A 6,385-nucleotide genomic window follows, 5' to 3' on the forward strand; every position below is an offset into this window, starting at 1 on the left:
CAGTCCCAGATTGTGAGAGGGATGTATGACTGCCAGTTTAGGCCTGATCCCTGTAAACCGGCAATAGGACATCCTTTGAGGGGTCCCAGATTGGGGAGGGTGCAGGAATTTCATGCACTGGGCCACTAGTATAGACTATATTTGTAGATATGCAATATTTATGTCAGTGAAATTGCTATAGTGTTTTTTCCAATGTGGCCTATCCGCTAAAATTTATTAAAAAGTAACAGTGATGGTTGGCATGTGCTGTGGGTCCCAAAGAGGAAACAAACAAAAAAGTAACAATGAGCCTTTGTCAGTTTGCTCAGCGGTTAAAGGGTCAGCCGCAGCCTGAAGGGTCCTGGCTTTGATTCTGTTAAAGGGGGCATACCTCAGTTGCAGGCTCCATCCCTGTGTGTGGGAGGCAACCAATCAATCATGTCTCTCTCACATCAATATTTCTCTCTCTGTTTCTCCCTCTCCCTTCTACTCTCTAAAAATCAATGGGGGAAAAAATAATAAAAAAATAAAAATAAATGGGGAATATATCCTCGGGTGAAGATTAACACACACACACACACACACACACACACACACACACACAAAATACCCACCTGAATAACAAAAAAAACCTGTTTAATTATAAGCACATCTTTCTAAAAGCGTTTTGTTTTTTTTGTTTGTTTTGTATTTTTTTCCAACGTGTTTTCCTTTTAATGAAAGACCGGGGAAAAGAATGATGCAGCGAGCGAGGCTCCCACCGGCCTGGGAGCTCCTGAGGGGGGGGCTGAGACGGGAGGCCGGGGGGCTGTTAGTGCAGAGATGGGAGGGGAAGCTGCGAGAGGCTAAGGACTAAAGACGGGGGTGATTCCAGCAACGAGGAGGCGGCTTGGGTCCCTGAGGCAGCGCTAGCCTGTTGGATAGGCAGGATAGTTTCTCTACCATCCATGGGCCTCTTTAGTCTGCGGAGCCTTCATAGTGGTTCTTCCTTATTCCCCGGGCAGCTCCATCCCCCAGGTACTGGAAAGGGGGTTCCTACTGGCGCTGAACACGCTGCGGGGGGTCAGAGAGCTCAGCTGCCTGGAGAGGAAAGATCCTTCCTGGACAGGGGACTCCAGGGAGACCAAAGCGCTGGGCCCTGCCAGAAGGGAGGACATGTCTTCCTGTGGGAAGGCTGCCCCCTCCTCTTCCAGATCAGGGCGTTCACTGGTGCTGGGGAACCCACAGCTCGCCTCGCCAGGCACTGGGGCTCGGCTGCAGCGCCAGAGCTGCTCCACTGGGCCTTCTTTAGCTCATTGATGATTCTCTGTCGCCTCCTTAGATCCTCCAGGTGGTAAGTGAGACAGCCCTTACTCAGCTGGGATGCCCCCACGTCCCTGCATTCCTGCCAAATACGACCTCCTCCTCTTTCTTCTGAAGAGCATCTCAGGGGTTGGAGCCCCTCTGGGCCGTACACACCAGGCTGGGAAGATCCAGTGGCTCCCAGCAGGGGTGGGGTGCACTGTTCTCCATCCAGGTGGAGCTGGGCCTTTGACTAAGGTTGTCCCAGAGATGTCTCCATAATGCTGGGGTGTCAGCCTGAGGCTCTGGGAAGGCAAGCTTGGGGGTGAAGATCGGCTGACCACCCTGGAACACCTGAGGTGAGGACAAGGGAGGCTAGAGTCTGGCTCTGCCCTTATATCTACTCACCCCCTCTAAAAGCGTTTTTAAATTAACAAGGTTTTCATTTTCACATATGACATATGGACCTGAACTTTTGTCCATTAAGTTCAAATCATGTTAAATCAAGGGTTTACTGTATTCTGTTTCAGAAAATACCCTTCCCAGAAAATGATCACTTTTCTATATCCCAATTTGGAATCTCACTCATATTGCCTTTTACTGCTTTATTATGTTCTTCTGATACTCATCACTACTAGTATATGGAATTATATAGTGTGTTTGTACACTTGTCTATCTTACTCTAAAGACTATACGGTTAAGACTTGCTTCAGGCTCAGTGAGTCTCTGTCCCATTAAATACCTACCTAATGATGTTCATTTTAATACTTGCCTGAAGTGAAACACTCCTTGTCATTGAACAAGTTTATCTATTGCCCAGTTTTCTACTTCTTTGTCAGGGGATGAAACTGCTCTCTCTCCCTCATGCATGTCCCTGATGAGTAGAGTAGGAACATCTTCCCTTCCCTCCTCTGAAGAGACTGTGGCTGCTTCTCTGAAGGTCCCAGAGCTTGGATGGTCAGCTCAGTGCTGTGTCCCCACCTCCTCCTCCCCATCCCCATCCACTCTAAGCCATGGACTTGCCCAGAGACAGAGGCTACCCTCACAGACTCACACTCACATTGAGCAACAGACTCAGGCCACAGTGTCTCCCAGGCTGGTTGCTGTTCCTGGAAGACGCTCCCCATGCTGTCTATGAGCCTTGAGCAAGTGAGGATAGTAAAACCCTGTGAGGATATTTAACCCTGAGGGTTAAATCGGTGTCAGGTCACCTCAAAACACCTCTGAAACTGGGCCTTTATATAGAGCTCCTTCAAGTTAGAAGTGACCTGGATGGTGCCAGAAGCCAAGAATGCGAGGAGTCTGGTCAGAAGGCTGAATGGGACTTTTGATATTCAGAAGGCTGAATGTCTGCATTGCTATTACCTGCTGCTGACTCAATAGCCCAAACCTGGTGATCTCTTTACTGTTTGTCAAACATCACCATTGACATGTCTATTTGCATTCCTAAAAGGCAACTGTGTATTCTAGTAAATAAAAGCAGATGGGAATGGAGACTCAGTGGAACTTGGTACCTTGTCCCAACTGGCTTCCCCTATTATTTCCAAATTTATATTTCTTTCTTTCTTTCTTTCTTTCTTTCTTTCTTTCTTTCTTTCTTTCTTTCTTTCTTTCTTTCTTTCTTTCTTTCTCTCTCTCTCTCTCTCTCTCTCTCTCTCTCTCTCTCTCTCTCTCTTTCTTTCTTTCTTTCTTTCTTTCTTTCTGAAGAGCATCTCAGGGGTTCTTTCTTTCTCTTTCTTTCTTTCTTTCTTTCTTTCTTTATTTCTTTATTTCTTTCTTTAGTAAATCTTTATTGTTCAGATTATTACAATTGTTTCTCCTCCCCCCATCCATAGCTCCCCTCCACCTGGTCCCCACTCAACCCTCTGCCCTTTCCTTCACCTCCCCACCTGCTGTCCTCATCCATAGGTATATGATTTTTGTCCAGTCTCTTCCCATACCCCCCCCCACAGACACCCCTTTCCCCCTGAGAATTATCAATCCCCTCCCATTCTATGCCCCTGATTCTATTATATTCACAAGTTTATTCTGTTCCTCAGATTTTTAGTTCACTTGACTTTTAGATTCACTTGTTGATAGATATGTATTTGTTGTTCATAATTTTTATCTTTACTTTTTTCTTCTTTTTCTTCTTTTTAAAGAACACCTTTTAGCATTGCATATAATACTGGTTTTATGGTGATGTACTCCTTTAGCTTTTTCTGATCTGTGAAGCTCTTTATCCTCCAATTCTGAATGATAACTTTGCTGGGTAGAGTAATCTTGGTTGTAGGTTCTTGCTATTCATCACTTTGAATATTTCTTGCCACTCCCGTCTGGCCTGCATAGTTTCTGTTGAGAAATCAGCTGACAATCCTATGGGTGCTCCTTGTAGGTAACTGTTTTTCTCTTGCTGCTTTTAATATTCTCTCTTTGTCTTTTGCTCTTGGCATTTTAATTATGATGTGTCTTGGTGTGGTCCTCTTTGGATTCCTTTTGTTTGGGGTTCTCTGTGCTTCCTGGACTTGTAAGTCTATTTCTTTCACCAGGTGAGGGAAGTTTTCTGTCATTATTTCGTCAAATAGGTTTTCAGTGTCTTGCTCTCTCTCTTATTCTGGTACCCCCATAATCCTGATGTACCTAGGCTTTTCAGCTTTTCAGCGTTTATGCTCCTTTCTCTTTCAGCCAGCTTTCCCGTGGTTCTGGGTGATAGACATTTTGTCTTTTAGTTATAGTTTTGAAATTGTGTGAGGCGGCAGATTAGTTGTTTAACTATGCCACCATCTTGGTTTCCCCCCTATATTTCTTGTGTATTAATTTGTGCATCAGCCCTTCCTCAAGGTCTTTGAGCCCAGGCCACACTGGCAGTGCCTCACAGGATGGGAGGAGTTGTTAGGCTCCAGGACCTAGCTGTGGCTTGCTCCTCCACTAGCTCTGCTCCCAGCCTGGAGGGTGGGCAGGACCTTGCCTATGACAAGAAGTGCCCTGAGTGGCAATTGTGTTTACTGGAGGTATTGCTTCACACTTGGAGCAAACACTTCATGAATCCACTCAATTAAAAATTGCTGGCTACCAAGCTTTGCTGTTAGCCCTCTACATCACATTCCCTTGTTTTTCATGACATCCATTTTCTTGAAAACTCACCGGTTTTCAGAGTGGTAGAGTAGAGGCTTCCATTTAAAGTTCCCACTCACATTCCACACAGAGACATCGTTAGCCCATCCTTCCTTGCCTGGTGTCCCGGCAATGCCTTCCCTCCTGGGTGGGGAGTCCTCTTGGGAATTTTCTCCAGGAGCGGTCTGACTCATCACAACTGAACACTGAGCAACAGACCCCTCAGCCTCAACATATTTTTGATGTTCGTTCAGGAATCATCACAGCTACTTCGCTAATACCAGCAGCTCCCTGCATCATGAGGGCCACTTCCTTTACATTTACCGAAGCACCCCACTGGGCTAAATGCACCATTTCCACCGCTCACGCCAGAGCCTTTCAGGAGGTCAGGAGGTAGCATCTTCCCCTTTTCACGTATCATTGCTCCCAAAATGCTATCACTGGCTAACTGCTTTTTGTTTACCCAAATCAACAATTTTTCTTACCTCTTCAGTTGCCTATGATCATTGTTTTGAGAGCACTTCACACCCTTAGCAACATCAGCACTTTTTTCTTTAAATATATTTTTATTGATTTCAGAGAGGAAGGGAGAGGGAGAAAGAGATAGAAACATCAATGATGAGACTCATGGATTGACTGCCTTCTGCACGACCCCTACTGGGCACTGAGCCTGCAACCAGGCATGTGCCCTGACCAGGAATGAAACTGTGACCTCCTGGTTTATAGGTTGATGCTCAATCACTGAGCCATGCTGGCCGAGCAACATCAGCCCTCTTGCTGGCCTATTTTTGTTTTAAAATTGTGCTAATCATTGATTTTTTCATGCCCTAGTCAGTAGTCAGATCAGACATGCAAACACCTCTATCATGTTTTGCAATTATTTCTTTCTTTTGTTTAAATATATTTTTATTGGTTTCAGAAAGGAAGGGAGAGGGAGAGAGAGATAGAAACATCCATGATGGGAATCATCAATTGGTTGCCTTCTGCATACCCCCTACTGGGGATCAAGCCCACAACCCGGGCATGTGCCCTTGACTAGAATTGAACCCAGAACCCTTCAGTCTGAAGGCCAACGCTCTATCCACTGAGCCAAACTAGTTAGGGCCTCAATTATTTCTTTTTAAAGCTCAGTCATTGTTCTCATAACTTTCCCCTTTGCTGCTATCACTAACCTTCTCAGGACCCATGGGGACTTATTGTACATACCTATATGTATAAAAGCCTAAACAACTGGCCAACCAGCTGACCAGCCAGTAGCTATGATGCACAGTACCCACCAGGGGACAGGCACTCAACGCACAGGCATGGAAACATGGAACAGACTGATGAATCTCAGAGGGAAGGGAACAGGGGAAAGGGCAGGAAGAGATTAACCAAAGATCTTATATGCATACTAGAGGCCCAGTGCACGGATTTGTGCACCAGTGGAGTATCTCAGCCTGGCCTACCAGGATTGGGCTGAAACCGGCCCTCCGACATCCATTGCCTCAAGGGTTCCAGATTGTGAAAGTTCGCAGGCCAGGCTGAGGAACTCTACCTGGGCCTCTAGTTTAATAATAATAAGAAGCAACAAAAGCAAAACAAAACAAACAAAAATGAAAATATTCACAGCACAATTTTCTGAGATGTTAACAATTTGAAGTTTATTGTAAACTGATGCATTCTCTCCTTTGTGTTGGACGAATGAGTGACTAGTCATACAGGTATCAGCATGAAAGGTTTGTTGGGTTGAGAACTGAAGTTTTGTTTCACAATCAAGACATTTTTTCCTGTGAACAACTTGGTTGAGAACCAAAATGTTCAAGATGGATCTGTTTGTGATTTTCGGGGACTTGACACAGCTCCCTCCCCGATGTCTAAGCCCATACACTGGGCTGTGGGGGTCACAGGACACTCCGTGTGAGATGCCCCGTGGTGGGGGCGGTTGGGGCCTCCGAGGCTCATGGAGGCCCATGGCTGTCGGAAGGAAGGGCTGGTCTCCCCCTGCTTGTGGACCTGGGCCCTGGGTGGGAGGCAACCAGGGAGCAGAATG

The 6,385-nt window shown here is 46.0% G+C and overlaps 1 pseudogene across 1 annotated transcript; it reads right to left on the reverse strand.

Moving 5' to 3' along the window:
- Positions 1-968: 968 nt before the first annotated feature.
- LOC311621773 (protein INCA1-like) lies at positions 969-4,450 on the reverse strand (annotated as a pseudogene). Its single transcript has 2 exons — positions 4,434-4,450; positions 969-1,614 (listed from the first exon to the last, which is right to left on the reverse strand). The product of its transcript is annotated as a protein INCA1-like (transcript).
- Positions 4,451-6,385: the final 1,935 nt, after the last annotated feature.

The sequence above is a fragment of the Pipistrellus hanaki genome (genome assembly GCF_964339955.1).
Source record: "Pipistrellus hanaki genome assembly, chromosome: 4".
NCBI lineage: Eukaryota > Metazoa > Chordata > Mammalia > Chiroptera > Vespertilionidae > Pipistrellus > Pipistrellus hanaki.